Source organism: Acanthisitta chloris, unplaced genomic scaffold (assembly GCF_000695815.1).
Source record: "Acanthisitta chloris isolate BGI_N310 unplaced genomic scaffold, ASM69581v1 scaffold27848, whole genome shotgun sequence".
Lineage (NCBI taxonomy): Eukaryota > Metazoa > Chordata > Aves > Passeriformes > Acanthisittidae > Acanthisitta > Acanthisitta chloris.
This window is the reverse complement of record NW_008688088.1, coordinates 65,666-84,786: the sequence shown is the minus strand read 5'-3', so window position 1 is coordinate 84,786 and position 19,121 is coordinate 65,666. Positions and strand designations below refer to the sequence as shown.

The 19,121-nt window shown below is 38.0% G+C and overlaps 1 protein-coding gene across 1 annotated transcript in view; it reads left to right on the top strand.

The window, feature by feature from the left end:
• Positions 1-19,121, top strand: part of PARD3B (par-3 family cell polarity regulator beta) — a gene marked incomplete at both ends in the record, with an annotated part of 137,553 nt that overhangs the window by 70,231 nt on the left and 48,201 nt on the right. The gene's annotated exons all lie outside the window — the stretch shown is intronic.

The following is a 19,121-nucleotide window of genomic DNA, read 5'->3' as shown; positions in this document are numbered from 1 at the left end:
GGAGAACAAATGACCCTGTAAAAGCATAAATTGAGCAGAAGCGTTTATTTCACTCTCACCCAGAAAATGTGAATTTTCTGTCTTAAGAAAGTGCAGTAAAACCACCCTACCTTCAACGGCAAAGCTCACCCAGAAAATGTGAATTTTCTGTCCTAAGAAAGTGCAGTAAAACCACCTTTCTCATGTTCTTGCGTTAAGAACAAAAATTACATGTGTATCTACCTTGAACAACGTGGACTTCTCTGTGAAGGAAGCTTTTGCCCTGAAAGTGGACCAAAGAGAGATATTTCAGTTTGACCAGCATGAAAGAAAATGTAAGAGTTCCTCCGAATAGGAGCTATACAGAGCACTCCTGTGAATACATAGCTAGGGAGCTGCCTGCTAAAGCAGCTATGTTAGTTTATTAGAGCAAGATGCTGAAGAGTGATTCTGTGTGTCCTTATTTTTAAATGTGAGTAAACTTGGAGTGGAAAGTCTGCATGGCAGTAAGGACAGCCTTTTCCCAGAGGAGAAGGCCTGGTCTGGCAGATATCCAAATGGCAGTCTTCAAAAGTAAATAGTAGGGATGAAAGATTTACTACTTTTCGATCACATCTCAGTAATATGGGAATGAATGCATTACCCAGTATGAATTGTTGGCGTCCAGGGATTGTAAACCAACAGCCTTTTTCCTTGGGGAGTATTCTTCACTCCAGGAGCAGAGAAAGGGGTAGGAATTTTGTTTAATGTGACCTGTGAAATTTCATGCTCAGCAGTTACCCAGTGTTACAGCTCCCTTACGATACAGAAGTGGAAGAAGTGATTAGGAAGAAAAAAAATCCAACATACAAGAATTTTTTCCGGTCAAGGTACTCATACATTCATATTTCTTCCACCTCCTGTTTTTTTACCTCTTTAATTTCCTGAAGTGATTCTGGGCATATTGTTGTGTTAACTGAGGTTTGGGGGATGGGTGTTGGTGTTCATGCTCCATAGTTGCTATTTCTCCCCCAGTCAGTATTACTGAATATAGCTGTGTACAGAATTCGATGAAGCAAGTCAAGAGAGTATTAAAACCCCCAGAATGTTTAAGTGGTGTAAAATGAAATAAAATGCAGCCTTTTAATAGTTGTGATAAATGCATCCACTTAATGTAAAGCCTGCTAGTATTTGAAATAAGTGGTCATCTCTCTGTGTTAAATATATTGTCTGTGTCAGCCTGCAGTGGGCTGAAGGAAAGGCATGCCTGCAGAGCTGTTTTCTGTTGAAATACTCTCTCGAGTAAATGGTGCAGTGCTGGCATGAGTTATCAGTTGTAGGCTGTTTGGGGCACGCATTCGCTTCCTGAGACCTGGCAATACTTTCCCCTGTGACTGTGCTGAGCCTGCCACATTTCTTGTCTTTGCTGAAAGTTTCTGCTTTGAGTTGGAGCTTCCTACTGCCTTGTATTCCAGGGTTTTTTTCTGACATGAGTGTAGGAGAGCTTGTAAATATGGTAGATGTGTCTATATGAGCAGTGCTTTATCAGGCAGAAATAAAGCTTTCTTTGAAAGAAGCAGCAGTGTAACTGTGTTAGTGCAGGATTTCACACAGGATAATAGATACTGCAGTTCTGCAAGGGTGTTTATTAGGACCTGACATTTTGGTATATCTGGATCCTGGAATATTATGTGCATTAAGAATTGTTGCTAAATTTTAAGTGATTGGAGATAGCAGGAAACAACAAGAAAGCTGGCATTAGGTGTAATCAAAGGTTAGGAGGCAGTATATTTGAAATTTCAAGGATGTAAATAAATCAGTGTGCTTTTTACTGAAACTGTGGAGATTCAAAGTAAGGCACAGCAGCCAGCAAAACAAGCTTAATGTTTCAAATTTTGGGGACCTCTTGCGATATGTCGATCTTTAATTTAGAGAGCTTCTCTGGTGATGGTGCCTGAACAGATGGCTCATGAAAATGGCTACATGACTGTTGGTTTTCTTCATAGAACTCCCTCCTTGGCCCTAAGACGAAAGCTGAAAACAGCAAGTGGATCCATTGGTTCTCCTGCATTTTTAGGGTGTTGCAAAGCTCTTCAGTCATCAGCCACTTAGCTGTTGACAGCCAGACTGCATCCATATCAGAAATCAGAATGAATTTCCTCAGTCTGCATCTTCTGTACTTAAGGAGAAAGTGATGATGTGATTCTAACACCCCTGAGTGACATTTACCACTCTGTGCAGTTAGAACTGGAGTCACAGCCTTCCTGCCAGTCTTTTCTCTGACTATTGGTTTCATGTTCCTTCAAGCAGTACCTGTGCATTTTTCAAGATTTGTAGTGAATGATCTGCAGATATTCAGGAAAGACCTTCAGAGTACTAGGTGCTGAAAATTGGCTGTGACCAGTGTTGGCAGCTACTGTGATTCTTTTAGTTGCTTGTTGTGACCAAAGAGACCAACAGGCACTGCTGAATGCCTCATTTTATTAATCCTTTCCCTCTAGGAGCTGCTTTTTTTTTGCTGGGCATAATATTCAGTGCTGGCAGTGGGTATCCTGAAGTCACTGGTGCCAAGGAGTTAATGAATTTGGAAAACTTCCCAGATAATACATCTGGCCCTCTAACTTACATTTTGGAGCATGAAGTATGAGATGTAGAAAGAAGAGCACTGAACTAAATGAGCTACTGGCTGAAGAGGGGAAGGGTACACTTTTCTTTTTTTAAACTAGTTGACTGAAAGTTAAAAATTACATAGCCCAACAGAAGATATAACTGTTGTGATTTTCTTTGGGGTTTTGTTTTTGTGGTTGGCTTGGTTGGTTTTTTTGTTTTTCATTTTTTATTGCTATGTATTTGCCAGTTGCATTACCTTCTGAGGCTTGAGCATAGGCAGGGAAGCATTTATAATTCTCCACTTTGAATGACTCTTCTCCTTCATTTTTTATTTTGAAGTCCCATCATGTTGCCATGTCAATAAAAAGGATTTTGAAGGTAGCTACCAGTAATTGATATTTCTAGTCCAGCTCACTTCTGGAATAGTATCTTGTACAGTGTTTGCCTCCCATAACATTGGAAATAAAGTTTTATTATATAAAATGGGCTGCTGGTGCTATTTATTAATACACATCTTTGTGTAATAAAAGCTGTGCAGAGCAATATGGTTCAGAAATTAACTCTGAAGAACAGAATTACATTGCTATTTGTATATCTCATGAAACAGCATTACTTTTAGTGGGTCTTTCAATACAGCAATGCTAGTTAGCACTTACCTACACAGCACTCCAAACGTACCTGGAATATCATCCCTAATTAAGTGTCATACTAAAATGCTTTTTTCTGGCCTAAGAGCAGAGGGGAGAGTTTTTCTGTACATAGCAGTGGCAACTGAAATGGAAAGCATTTCATAGAAGAGTAGAAAGCACTTCCTTGAGTTACCATGGACTGTCAGCAGGTACTTTCTTTTTACCTCAGGCAATGGCAGCATGCTGCCTGTTCAAAACATATCTGCTTCTCTAGTGTTTGCCCTTTTATCTGTCTAATGTCTTGATAGGTGAAATTTTTTATTGGCTTTAATTTAGTCTTGCATGGGGTGATGTAGTTTCCAATAGTTCTGGTTTGGCTACAGGTAATAAGCAGAATGGTTGATACCTTAACCCTATGAATGCACAGGAGATCCCTATTGACATGTGATCAAACTTATCTATGTTGACTTCATTTTTTTAAAAGAAATTTAAATCCTGCATGTTTTTATTTTTTGGCCTTCAAGTAGTGTGACATCTATACTGGATCTAATCTGTATCTGTTTCCTACCCTTTTGGCTTATTCACATTCTGTTGGGAAAATGCTTTCTATAATCCTTCCCCTGTCTTCAAGCTGGCTCTTAGATATAACAGAAACTTTTGTGGGCTGGATATCTGCCTGTGAGGAGAGCAAATCCATGACCTGAAAGGTTCACCTCCAGATTTTCAAGGGCCAGGAGCGCATGCAGGACATAATCAAGTCCCAGGGACTGTTGCTGTACAGCATGTTTCAGTATTAGTGTGAGGGTTTTTCTGGGAGACCATCTCCTTCACCTGTTCTATTGTTCCTAAGTTCACAGACTGAAGGGAGTAGGAAGGAACCATTCTGTCTAGTGTGACTAGTGGGCTCAGGGGAAAGTAGGGAATTCAGTGGAGAGAGACAGATGCTAATTCTATAATTTGCCCAATTTCAAAGTTTCCTTAGTGCTGGAATAGCAGTAAGATCCTGACTCTGCCACACTGAAAGCTTAAATAGGGATTGTGTCCCTTCCAATGTTGTGGTCAGGACCTCGCAAACAGAGGGACAAACAGAACAGAACTAGAACTCGGCACTAGAAGTTTGTCTCCATTACTGATAGGCACTTACAAGGTTGCAAATAATAACCTCGGTTAACTTGCTGTGGCAGTTTTCTTGTCTCTCTGAGTAGGACCAGAACAGAGGATCTGGCATTGATTTGTTTCAGTCTTTCATGTAATTACAATTTTTGTTGCTATCTGCAGTTGGCATAAATTCCTGTGTTCAAAAAAGGGTTGTTTTTTAGGTTGCCAGTTGTAATGCTACTGTTGACAAACAGAGATGTTATAAAAGAGAAATCCAATATAGTGTAGTTAATCAGATGCCTCCTTTTTATTGCTTTATAATCTGCTCAGATGCCTAATTCTGAAAGCAAAATGACAAAATTGTTTGATCGAAGCTTCCAGAGTTTAATTCCTTTCTAAAAATTAGCTTAGAGGTTTAATTTTAAAGATACAAAAAAAAAATGAGCATTACATGCAGGACTAAATTTTGCCAGCCATTGCATCAAATAACTCACTGCTTATGACTGAAATGTACATCACAAAATAGCTACAAAGAATAATTCTCAGTCTTGAGTTTATACTAGGAGCAAACATTAAAGGAAAAGAAAACATACATGAGAAAAATGATTTCTTGCAGTCATTCTTTTTCTGCCGTTCTGTAGGAAATACGGATAAATCATTAAGTCTCAGAAACAAAATCCCTTTGCTCTCCTTTACCCATGGTTTCATTTTTATTTTCTCTTTTTGTATCTAGAGTATGGGTGTAGTGTGCAGTAGTCACTATGTTATCACCTGTAAAATGTCATGCATGACACATCCCATTACAGATTCTATGAAAACGGAGCCTTTTGAAGTAAAACTTTCCATTCAAGTGTCAGTTGAAGAGTGGGGTTTATTTGCTTTTTTTGACAGAGATTGTTCTTTTACTGTCTCCTAAAATAACTCTGATATTTGTTTTTGTTTAGGAGAGGAAAAGGTAAGACTATATTGCTAGAGGCTAGGAAGATGGCAAGCTAGGGGAGGTGGGGGGAGCTAGAAAAAGATGTTGTGAATGGGGGGAAAAGGGAGATTGGGCATGGGGCTACGTGAGAAGATACAGTGTGGGAAAGGGTGACTTAACAGAGACAGAGGAGGGGACTAGCTTGTACTGATCTAGGTCAGCGGATCTGGAAACCACATGGGTTAGAAAAAGGTCTTAGCCATTCGTGCTGTAAACTGTTTTTTTTTAAAGCAGTGAACAAAACCAACCAACTAAACCAAAAACAACCGACTAAAAAATATGCAACCAAAAAACCCCCACTAAACCCCTCATATAGAAAACTTTATATATAAAGTCTGTTAGAAGAATGTAAGTTTGAAGGTTTAGGGTATCTGAGGTAGGCAGCACTAGCTGTAACAATGTCTGCAAAGGCAACTCCAGACCCTTTCTGTGGGTGCTGGTGGTATGACACTATGTAATCAAACCCTAATACTTCCCAAAGACTTTACTGTCAGAGCACAAGAGGTGTCTGCTTCAGGGTAATGAAAGCTGTTGTATAGGGCCCAGCCCTCACCTCATTTGTTGTTGAACTGGAAAGGTGTGTAGCTGTTTGGATTATTCTGACTGGGAGATGTGATGTAGTGGTGTAGATGGTAGGGAATAAGAAACATTGCGACTGTTTTCTTTAAATGCTGCTCAAATTATTTTCTAGCTTTGCCTGTACCTCAGAATTGCTGGGGGCCAGGAGGTGTCTTTAAGCACTGTAGTGAGGTGGTGTGTTCTTCACCTTGGTGCCTCATCTGCGTGTGCTGGTTTGCAGAAATGCTGAATGTATTCAGGCTGCAGCCAAAGTCAGTAGCAATAGTGCTGCGAGCCCAGGACATGCTAGATGGTGTGTATTTAGAAGAGGAAGTGGAGGGCAGGGGAATCAAGCCTTAAAAATCTTAAAATGGGAATCTGAATTGGTCTTGATCCTCCTGTTTCAGTTTCTTGTCTTAAAATGACGTCATGAGTGTTTATTTAAGAAAGAGACATGAAGGCTGTTGACTGCTGATGTCAGAGCAGACATCAAAGTGTGTGTTCAGTGCCACACGATGGTAATTGCTCTACATGGGGAAGAAAGGACTAGATCTTTCCTGAAAGAAAGAAGCTGGAATTTTGTAAATAAAATTGTCAAAATGTATTTATGGTGTAAAATACAGCTATTAGAATGTGTACAGAGACATGAGTTAATGATGGACACCTCTGCTATGGCATTTTTCAAGCCTAAGTTCTTTACTTTGCTATGTTAACAGTACTCCTTTAAGGTCATGTTTTTAAAATAATTTTTATACATAGTCTGTTGCTTTAACCACTTTCATTAAAATTTTATGAGCATTTTCAGAAAATCAGATAGGAAAATGCAAATAAATTATGCATTTTATTCAGTATGTAGTAGATACAGTATTGCTGTATGTGTAAACAAATAAAAATGTTTATTAATATAACAAACACTATGTTGAAAGATCCTTCTGTACTCTATAAACCACATAGGCTGTAAAGAATCACTTTAAGTAGCTAGTGCTGCACCAAATCTCTGGATTGAAATAAGATAGAGTGATAGTATAAAAAGATTAATTATCTTAGCTATTATAAATAAAGGGGGAGGGTGTTATAGGGCACAAGGTTGAAGCTGAAACCTTTAAATATTCATCTTCTGAGAGCAAGTAATTTATATTTTATAAAACCCCATAGAGTCTCTGCTTGCTTAGTTTCCCCTTTTCTACCCTTCTTCCCCTCATGGAAGAGCCCACCAGTACTCTTTTAAAATTCTGACTTGAGCAGTCACCCATCAGCACAGTGCTGTGTGTCAGTGATTAGCTTACCTGTCATTTATGCTCAGGATGCCAAAGCAACAGAGAAAGTACGTGTAAGTAGAAAGCGTTATTATTGTTAAAGGGTGTGGATATATACTTGATTGCTTCAAGCCAAAATAACGTACACTTCTGTTCCATGAGGAAACCCCAGCTTCCTAGCACTGGTTATGCACATCAACATAACCTTCTTTTCAGGATCTTGGGGGTGGGGGTGGGTGTTTTGGTAGGTTGGTTGGGGTTTTTTTAGGGGAGTCTTGGTAAACTTCTGACACTATATTTAGTACTTCATGACAAATGGAGATACAAGAATCTTCTGATACTCACCTAGAGTTAAAGAAACGGTAAAACAATCAAATGTGGTGACCTCTGCCCTTGCCTTGTTTGTTTTGAGCAGTTACTTACCTCACAGGTAGTCCTGTTCCTCAGACCTCAGTGTCAATACCTGTGTGTGCAACAGTAACTCCTTTCAGAATTATATGCGTTGATATTTAAAGCTCTGTCTCTTTCTATCTTTGGTCTTGTTACAGCAAATACTTTATGATTCAAATTTCAAGAAGGGACCTTAGGCATTTTTAAGGCAGATTTTATAGCTAAAGAAGCAGAAACAATAATTCTTCTCCAAGTTTTATGATGAATTACATTTACAGTGCATGAAGAGTCTTCACTTGCACTATAATTTGCATTAGCAGAACAGAGTGCCCATTTTATTAGTGATTTTCAGAAAATGGAAGCCAGGAATGACTGCTCGTGTAAATAGTGTCAATTAACAATGAGAAGACCAACAATACTAGAATGACTAATACTGAAATATACCTTTCTAATTTGAGCTGTCATGTGTTTGTTACCTTTGGTAGGGAATTGGTTTAAACTTCAAATAGAATTTCTTGGTAGCATCATATAAATCAATTGCCTGTAGTTTTCAGTTAAGCAGTTTAATTGCTTAATCAGACTAAGAAAACCTAGTGATTAAAATTTAACGGTCATATGCTATAAGGCAATATCAATATTAGTTCTTACTCAGTGTAGCTGGTTTAGATCAAACTGAATGAACTAGAAAGTAGTATGCTTGTAATATGCTTTAGCATATGGAATCTATAGGAATATCATCTAAGTCTTCTCTAGAGTTAACAGCACAGACACTGAAGAGTGACCGAGTCAGCAGTAAGACTTAATAAAGCTGCCACAAAAAAAAAAACACCTCCAAATCAGAGGGCTTCTGTGCTAAAACAGCTTTGAGGCTTGTTGGATATTTTTAATAATCTATTTTTGAAAATAGATTTATAATCCATTCTGTGAAGAGCATCTACACAAGAGGGGACCATTCTGTCAGAACCAGCTTGAAATAAGCAAATTAACCAAAAACAGTTTAAGAGAACATAAGGAAACTCGGTGTAGTGATCTATAGTCTTGCCACTCAAAAGAGACAATACTTCAGGAATACAGGTAGTCTTGATCAAAAATGATCAGACGTACTGAATGTTAATTCTTGGCATAACACCGAGTGCACTGAGGCTTTGGCCCATGATTAGAGAGGTTCTGTGTGCTTTCAGGATCCAAGTAATGAAGAATTGACAGGAATAGGAAGCAGTATCATCTTTATTTTGGTGGTTTTTGTTTGACGCCTTTCATCTGTAACACATCCCAGGAAGATAACAGTGGTAGTACTGGATCAGACAAAAGTCTACATAGCCTGTGTCCTCTTTCTGATACCATCAAATGCTAATGCCTAGTGAGAAATATAAAGACATTACAATTTTGTCTGTCTTTTCTCCAAGAGGTCTCCTTGTCTTCAGGGACTTAAGGACTGAAGGCAAGAATAGTTTCTATCTGTCTGCTGATCTTCAATAGATTTTACTTCTCTTGAGTTTTTGCTTCTCTTTGAACACGTGTAGACTCTTAGTATCCACAAAAAAATAATTATTCACATAAATGTTTATCAGGGTTGTTACTGTGAAGAGAAATTATGGCTAATTACCCATTTCTTTCTTTTTCAGAAAGATCTGAACCCAACTAGTAGCTTTCAGCTCCTTCCTATGGGACTCCTTTTCGCAGGGGGGCCAATTAAGCATATGGTAGAACTACCATTACACTTTTTTATTCTAATAACATTAGCCTCAGTGTTTCCAAATCTGATTTTAGTTTTCTGCTCTGAAGTGAATTCTATAGTATGTTTCACTATCCAATATGAGAGTTGACATACTCATTAAAGGTTGGGGGAAGAAGCTGTCAAGCAGCTCTGATTAACCATATGATAATGTGCATGAAGTTTTAAGAATTGTATTAATATTGAAGTAATTGATTGCCGTAAGTCCATACTCAGACGCAGTATGCCTTGTTTTGCATAATCTTCTTGAGGAAATGGAATGGCATGTGTTTCATAGATTAACCAAATTTCCTCTTCAGTGTAGAGAAAATGTCGGTTCGCGGTCAGAAGGCAAAAATACTTGATGAAAGATAGGATACAGGGCAGAATACACATCCAAGTGTTCAGTCTTGATACACAAGAAACAAAATGTTTGTATTATCACATAGATTATAGAAGTGAACACAAGAGCTCTTTCCTTACTCAGCTGGTCAACTTGAAAAAGATAACTGTAGCACTAGCCGCTATAAAAAAGGCAAAATAAGATGTTGTGATATTGCTAGAGAAATCTGGTAGAGCTACTTAATATCCTTGAAATAGTTCAAAATGTTTGTATTTGTTTGTTTATGAGACTGACTTTATTGTAGTTGGGACAAAAGCATATGATCTCAAGGGTATTAGTGATTCTCATTATTTAGTTTTTAAAATCTACTGGGCTAGTAGTAACAGTAGTAGTAGTATCTAATTTTTATATTGTCAGAGCATTTAGAAATGCAGCTGAGAAGTGATGTGTTTGCAGATAATGAAGTTTTATACTTTTATGTTGCAGGACTGTATATAGCCAAATATATCTGCCTTCATGCTTAAGTAAGCTGTGTTTATGGACTATATCTGGATTTTGAGGGCAAAGAGAGATCAATGTGCTATCCTTTTAGTATTAAAAAAAGCGAAATATAAAATTCAAAATGAGATTACTAGAAAGTAAGACATTTATTGTTGCAAATGATTCAGGGTATGAAATGGCAATATGTCATTTGCAGTATCACATTAGAATTTGAAAGCTATACCTGCTAACTCTCAAATTAGCATAGCAGAATAGGGTTACCAAAAGTACTTGGCTTTTTTCTATTTATTTGTGCTGTGTATCTGACAACATTTCGTTGCACACAGAGTTATTTCCTGTTTGGGTGATGATCAACAGTAACTCCTGCTTTGCACATTAAAGTCATTACTTTGTCTCCGTGAGGGTGTTCTGGCTAGAGGTCAGGCCCTGCTAGAGTTAGCTGTCAGTTACAAGCAAAACCAAAGCTGTGATTAAGGATGTGCAGATTAGTCTTTCAGAAGTTAGCATCGTCCAGCATATTTTGGATGGATTCTATCAATCTTGACCAAAGACCCAGCAAAACATTAGCAAAGCAGGAAACTATTACTTAAAAGAAGAAAAAGAACAAATCAAAACACACTATTTGGAACTTGTTCTTTTAGAAGTATGTAAATACTTGTTAATTTTTTAATGCCATACAGATAGGAAAAGAACACAGTAAAAATTTACTGTAGCATAGATAAGTGTCTTCTAAATTTTTATTTTATTTTATCTGGACTGCACTCACTAGATACACACACAAGATAAAAAATAACCTGGAGAAAGCACTGCAACAAACTACTCTTGTGAACTGCAGTTGGCAGAGACGCTCTTGCCTCAGAAAGTTCACATGAGGATGTGTTTAATGCCTGAAGTAATATTTAAAAAATACTGATAATCTGTGATGCATCTTTGTGCTGTTTATACTTCTACAGCTATTACTTCTTTGCAGACATTGGATTCCTTAAGCTGAGTAAAACCAGAACTTTTAAAGAGTAAACTGAAAGGCATATGAACCCATTCGTTTTTTCTTACTCCTATAGCAAGATTGGGGTGTAGCTGAAGATGGCTTTCTGGATTGCTGAAATAACAAAAAGCTTTTTTTAATCTACAAATCACTACTTTGAATCCACCACAGGCTGAACTTAGTAATATCTGACACTCATGCTGTAGCTTACATAAAATGAGTTATTTTGCCTGATTCTGTGGGCAGGTATGTGTAATGCCAGAGTATGACACTTGTAGAGTACAATGATCAAAAGACAAATACAGCTGGTATACGTTGGCAAACAGTGGAAAAGTGTTGATTTACTCCAGCTGAGGATTTGGCCACCAGGCTTGAAACAGATTGAAAATGAACCTACCTGTTTTGGAAATGAAAATGAACCTTCCTGTACTGGAGCCCCTGTTACTTTGAGCATACTTATGCTTTGATCTCACAGTAAGGCTCTTAAAAATGCAGTTGCTGCCAATTGCTTAGGACCCTGTTCTAGGCAGAGATCGCAGTTCATTATTAATTGAGGGTATTTCATTGTACTGATGTATTTCGATTGGATTGCTGTCTATTTGAAAAAACTGCCTGTTTCTGTAGAAACAAATCCACCTTTGCAATACCAGATTTTGAAATTTCATCTGAGGACCCAACCACCAAGTAGCTGAGTTTTGCACCAGATTCATGGTATTGTATCTGTTTTCTGACACAGTTGATTTAGAGCCTTATTATCCAAGGGCATCCTGATCTACTCCTAGCTGGACTCTGGTTCATGCTTCAAGGTTGTATGGGGTCACTGAGCAGAACCATCTGTTTTCCACCAGTACTAAGTCCAAACTTAGAGGAAACCTTTATTTTTCTAAGATATGCCATCTTGGATTTCTCTGTGTTAAAATGTCATTTGACTGTGATTAACCTGTGTCAAGATATCTTAGTTGCAGGATCACTGTGGCTTCTACTTACCATCCTGTTAAAACTGGAGATATTTGGAAATTTTTTATTATACTTTAGGATAGTATTTTGGCTAACTTCTCCAGAAATGTCCCCATTGGTTGATTAGGAACATCACCAAGAAAAATTGGAATGACCATTCTTTTCTTTTCGACTGTGTGGGGCAGGCGACATGCTGGAGGGAAGGGATGTGCCATCCAGAGGGACTTTGACAGGCTTGAGAGGTGTGCCAATGCAAACCTCATGAAGTTTAACAAAATGAAGTGCAAGGTCCTACATCTGGGCCATGGCGATCCCAGGCACAGCTACAGGTTGGGTGGGGAAGGAATTGAAACCAGCAGTGAGGAGAAAGACTTGGGAATGACAGTGGATGAGAAGTTCACCATGAGCTGCAGTGTGAGCTCACAGCCCAGAAAGCCAATGGAATCCTGGGCTGCATCCAAAGGAGTGTGAGCAGCAGGTCAAAAGAGGTGATTCTTCCCCTCTACTCTGCTGTCATGAGGTCCCACCTGGAATATTGTGTGCAGTTCTGGTGTCCTCAACATAAGAAGGACATGGAGCTGTTGGAGCAAGTGCAGAGGAGGCCACAAAGTTGCTTAGAGGGCTGGAGCATATCCCCTATGAAGACAGGCTGAGGAAACTGGGGCTGTTCAGCCTGGAGAAGAGCAGGTTGTATGGAGACCTCATAGTAACTTTTCAGTATTTGAAGGGCCTACAGGGGAGCCAGAGAGAGACTCTTTGTTAGGAACTGCAATGATAGGACAAGGGGTAATGGGTTCAAATTGAAGGAGGGGAAGTTTAGGTTAAATATGAGAAAAATGTTTTTTACTGTAAGTGTGGTGAGACACTGGAACAGGTTGCCCAGGGATGTGGTAGCTGCCCCAACTCCGGCAGTGTTGAAGTCCAGGCTGGATGAGGCCTTGAGCATCCTGATCTAGTGAGGAGGTGTCCCTGCCCATAGCAGGAGAGGTTGGGACTAGATGATCTGTAAGGTCCATTCCAACCCCTAAATTCTATGTTTCTGTGTTCCTTTTGACCCCACATCTCTACAATCTCGTACCATATTATGTTTGGGAGCATGTTTGTATCTACTCTTCATTTATTGGGCTAGTGAAAGGAAACAGAGTAATGTCATTTTTACATAGGTAAGAAAAATGAGAAAGAAAAGTTTGTATTCATGTGCTGTTACATCATATTCTAAGTTGTGCCATGCAGCAATTCTATTAGCTTTTCTAATTCGCTATTTAAACACATAGTAGCAATGCAGAAATGCATATTGAAAAGCTCCTAAGCACATAACTCGGTAATTAAAAGCACACCAGCTTTAGGATACTAAAAATTGCTGCAGGAAAAACTAAACTTGGAGATCAGGGGAGGTTCCCTTTTCCATAGGGAATATTAAAAGCTAGGTGCACATTTGTTAAACATGTAAGATTGTAATGAATTTTCAAAAAATTTATGAAACCATCTTTATTGGATATCTTGCATCCTTGCCAGTGTTGTGGGATTTTTTAAATAACCTTTTCATTAAAATGAAACATCATGACATAACCTAGCAAGGGAGCTGCAAACCTCTTAAGGAAGCGTTGTTCTATGCATGCCAAAACATATGTAAAGTGTAGAGCAGTAAAACAGACTAGATCTCGAAGTTAACCAGTATAACTAAAGTAGTATTTTGTCTTTATTTTTAAGTAAGGCTGGGCCTGTAATCCGGTTTTGAATCATGTCTGTTAACAACCCAGAAGACAGCCAGATGTTATTGGGTGTGAGTATGTATCTTTGCACATTACAGGACAGTTTAGTAAAATCCTTTGCTGCAGCTGTTTAGAAGGAAACTTCCTTGCCATTAGTTCCATGAGTTGGACGTGGGTTTTTTAAGGATTCAGTTTTGTGGAAGAAAGTCCTGTAAGTTCTTTTCATGTTTTTTACAAAACAGGTCTCAATACTGAAGTCTTTATTTTACTGATAACCTCTCTGCTCACATGACCCTCTGTCTTCTTGAGTTTCTTATTAAACTTTGCAGTTTATTTAAACACAGAGGCTGAGAAGCCTGTCTGAATGTACTTTTTTAACTCCTGGTGTAGATGGGATCATTGTAGCTGCTGAAAATGTGCATGTGGAATATCATTGTATGCTCACGTACCTATGGGAGCACATATGTGTTTCTGTGCCTGAACTTTAGGCAGAAGCTTGCAGCCAAGTTTACCCAGATCCAACTAATGTTGTAAGAACATGGAATGTAGACATGGAAATTAAGCTATCCTTTCCTAAAAGCTGCAGTGAAGGATCTAGTTCACAGCCTGCATGCATGCGAAGCTTGAAAGGTTTCCTTCCAGTATTTTTGGGGTTACTGGTGACAAGAGGGGAAGAAATTATTAGCCAGCTGGAAGAATGTAAATTCCCCACTCCTCAGTTACTCAGATATGACAAGAGGGAGGTGTATTCTTTGGGGGGTTTTGTTTTTCTAAAAACAATTCCCATGTCTGGAATGAGAGCAAGAGAAGAAGTTACAGTACAGAGGATAGTTTAAGGGGAGGAAAAAATAAAGTTGAAGCCAGTAAAATAAGTCTTGGTTAAAGACCAAATATCAGTACAACTATGAATTCAGATGTGAGAAGTCTATGATAAAATACTGTTACCAATTTTCTAAGCATTCAAATGATCTTAAAAATCACACTAGGAAATAAAAATGAACCTTTGCTGAGGACTTTTGCTGAAAACCTTCATAATCCTTTCAAATTCTGTGGGGATTTTGAGTCAGAGCTGTGCCGGGTAACTCCTCTTCTAGTTACCAGTAGGTTTGACAAAATTCTGCGTATTCCCATTCAAGACCTGGATTTTTGACATGAACTTTTCAAAACTGTTTCAGGACAAATATTGTTAAACTCACAAAGAAGTTTCAAAACTGCACATGCTTTTGTGAATGGCCTTTGCATGTATATAGAGATAGATTGATTACAGGTGTATATCTACCTTTTTCATAGGTTATCTGCTGGCAGCTTCAAACAAAATGTACATTAATTTGTTAAACTGAAAACTAACCTATGCGCTTTCCTTATAGATATATATACATAGATAGATAAACAGAAGAAAATAGATTTTACATTAACTTCTTGACGTCAATCTATAAACTGAACCAAATGTAGTTTAGGAGCAAAAGATGCGAGTTCACTACTTCTTTTGGTCTGCTTTATTTTAAAGTGCTGTAAGGAGCAAATTGTCTTGCATTTCTATGCTAATAGGACACACTAATCACCGGAAAAGGTGATTCTGCTTTTTGTTCAGGGTTTATGAATAAAGGGTTGTTACTGGAAGTGGCTCATTTACTCTGTGTGTGCCTCAGACACAAAGTCTGAGTCCTCTGAAGCTTTTGTAAATACACGTTGCAGAATCTTCCCAGGCTGAGATGTTTGCTTGTTTGTAGCTGGCTAATCCAGAAGTGGTTCCCTGATGAGGTTAATGCCCAGTTAATTGCTCCTAGCCTTGACACACTGTTTAATTGCTATTTGGCCAAAGTATGCTTGTTGCTTGCTCTGTATAGAATTCTAGCGGATGTAGTGATGCAAACTATGGACTGGTGGAGGGCAAACAAAATAAATACAGTATTTTATGTTCTTTTAATTCAGGGCCAAGTGGATTTGGATGAAGTGTTTATTTAGTTTGCTGGCTGCTTCAGATGCTGTGGCATATTGATTCCTTTTATTACTAGCAGCCATTTAACCTGACCTCTCTCAGATCCAGTATTTTAAAAGCCATAAATTTTAACTTTACTTATGAGCAAGGACTGAAATGCTGTGAAAGCCTTTTTATTAGCAGAGCTTTGCCTTACTCCATGTTCGTGTGTCACCCATGGCAACAATATTTAGAGCATCTTAAATGAGAGCGGCTGTTGGGCAGCTTGGTGGTGGTGGTGGGGTTAGCAATAAAAAGAGCTCATAAATATCTCAAGTATGTAGGATTCACTGATCAGAGTATGGGCAGGTGTACAAAGCAATGCCATTATTAGCAGAAGGTATCCTTTTCCTGATTATTTTATTTAAAATCCCCTTTTCTTAGTCTTAATGTTCACAGATAAGGAAAATTTATTTTTTTAATTGTGAGTTAAATTGCTGATACTGGAATGTATTTTCCTTTGCTGGCTTGGCTTTTCTTTTACAGTAATCATCTTCCTTGTTGCTGCAATTGCCTAAATTAATCTCCAAATGATGCTTAAATCAATCTTTTATCATGCAGCTTATATAAGTATTTATAAAAATTTGTCTAGACCAAAACTTGATTCATAAAAATGACATACCACTTTTTGAAAAAGAAAATAATTACAAATAGCATGATTATTATGAGGGAATTTTTTTCTGCATTCACAAGTAAAGAACTCAAGCTTTGAATTACTGAAGAAAACACAAAGCTTAATAAGAACTTTTTGCATCCTTTTAATTTGTTACTTTTGATTTAAATTAGTAATGTTTAAAAATATTATTTCAGGTTTGATAACGAAAATTGAGTAATAATTCAGCAGCTTATGTCAAACTAGGCTTAAGGCTTAATGAAATAGATTATAACAGTGAATTTAACATAGGTTTAGCTTGCTTTGTTCTCTTCTGCTACTGAAGAAGTTTCCCCCTCTGTCCCATAGATCAAAGGTAAGTTCTAGACATTAGCCTAGTACCATTAAAAGTGACTTTGTTTAAATATTAGTGCAGGGACTCTCACTTCATGTTAAACTTTGGCCTGGGAACAAAAATGTTGGTTTAGTTCACAAAGTGTAATTTATATCAATTAATCTCAGAAGGTGTCACATTTCCCAATCTTTTAAATCTGGATTTAAATGTTTGACCTTTTCAGAGGATGTGTGTGGAAGTAGAAATAAAGCAATCACAGGGCACTGGAATTTTTTTGCTACTGCTCAATTCAAGACTGATCAATTTACAAGGTCTCTGAAATCACTTGGGAATCCTGTTTTCTAAAAACTGAACTTTTTCCTGTCTGCATTGCTTCTTCTATAGCTGTTTTCCTCTAGCATTTTGTAACAGCTGTATCTAAAGTTAATTTAATATGCATAAATATCCTTGAGGAGAAAGTTCCTGCTTTGTAGACAAGATAAGGTAGATTGATTTATATGGGGACCTGTTTGGAAGGCAAGTACTTCAGTTTGCACCAGCTAGAGAGAACAGTAGCCTGCTGGAGGAGTAGGGATTCAGATGCTTAGGGAAACTTTTTGCTGGATGCAGAGCTATAGTGTGAAGTGGAGGTTACTCGAGAGGTTATACTTGCGTAACCAAATGAAGAAAGCTAATTATTTCAACAGATGAGATCAGAGGGGTTTTATGCAAAGACAGGCCTGGCTGCACTTTGTCCAGCATTCAGCACTAAGCTAGCAAATGCATGTGCCATTTTGCTGAGGCTTTTGCTTGAACCTCTTGTTTTGCTCCTAATTCTTAGCTTTAGTATTGTTGCACTGTGAAACTTGTTAGTGTTTTTGAGATGTTTAATGCAGCACATACTGGTTTTGAAATACTAACATGTTTGGTTGCAGTGTTGTTGTTTGTTAGTGGTAAGACTGTAGAAAACAGCAACACCAGGGTACATTTCTAAGGTGACATTACTGCATTTTCACCTCTTGCCTAATGGCTGCCTTGTTGCAAGCATCTCCTCTTCAGTTGGCTAAGGCTCAGCATACCTCTGGGCCCCAAATTGTGAACTGTCATTATTCATAGCTGAAATTGCAGCTTGTGCAAATGTGGGCTAAATTGCAATCATTATATGTAGTAAAATAGATTGAAATATCTGTAAATCTGAAGGCTGTAGTTGGCTCATTTAATCAGAGAACTTGTTAAATTCTCACATGCTTTGATTTCTCTTTCTTAGTTTGTTTCTTTTTCTGTCAGGTGTGGGGTTGTTCTGTGTTCAGTATTTCTGCTTCTAGTTTGGAATGCTCAGCTTGAGGTATAAAATGAGCAAAATTATATATGTTGTCTTCAATATGTGAGTGCAAGATAGTGATTTTTCTCTTGCTTTTTATCAAGCCCCTCATGATCTTTTCTATGCTACCTGTATAACCTAGTGTTGAAGGAATAGCTACAGTGTGATCCAAGGTTATTCTCAAAAATTTTGTATTAAAGCTTTTCATTTGAAAATCACAAGTTAAATGATGTAATGACTTTCAGATTCATCCCTCCTTCATTCTTTGCATTGAATTGATTGAAGATTGAGGAAGTATCTGAATATAAAAATGTAAGGGAGAGGAAAAAATCCTTTGTAGTTTTGCATACTGTGAATCCTGCCAGAAGTTAATGAAACTACTTGAAACAAAATGGTTCAGAAAGAATGGAACATGAAGTAATTTAAGTCACCATATGATGTTGCAATACTGTGGGTAAGAACCATGTCAGTCTACCTAATCTCCAATGTTTATGGCACAAGGAGATTGGTAATAATGACTTCTCTAATGTTTTCTCTTTTGACCTTACATGTAAGAGACACTCACAGTTTTCACTTATACACTGATTTTTTTGGAGGTAAATTTCCAAAAGGAGCTAAGGGGAGAATAAAACAATAAAGTCTTACTGGTGTCTCTTGCCTTTTGTATCACTGGATATATTTCACTTGGCTGCTTGATTTGGCTCATTATTATAAAAAAAAAAATTGTTTTCCTACAGCAAGGTTATATTTTGACCAAATTTTGCTGAGGGGCCTCCTTTATCAGCCTGATATCTATTTATCATTCGATTCCATACAGTGGAAATCCTTCTTTGTCCTTGTTGAACATAAGTTGGGGTGTTCCTGAAACCATGCTTGCTAGCCTCACCCCTGCAGGGGCAATGCAAGGTCAGCAAAACCCAAACATATATGTCATCTGTGAATTGATTGTATTTTGAAAACCGTGCACACATACATGTATCAGAAGATAGTTTTAACATGCCCCAATTCTTTTAAAGAGACAACTGTAGAGTTAGATCAGTTAGGCTGGGGTAGGCCTGAGCTCAGTGAGGCCAACTTGAATGTTACTCAAGGTGTACATCCAAAGCAGAACAGGCACTGAGCTGTATCTTCTTTTTAAAAAGCTGTTGTCATATCTTACTCTGAGTCCTACAACTAAAACAGTCACTTTTAGTGCTCTATGATCAA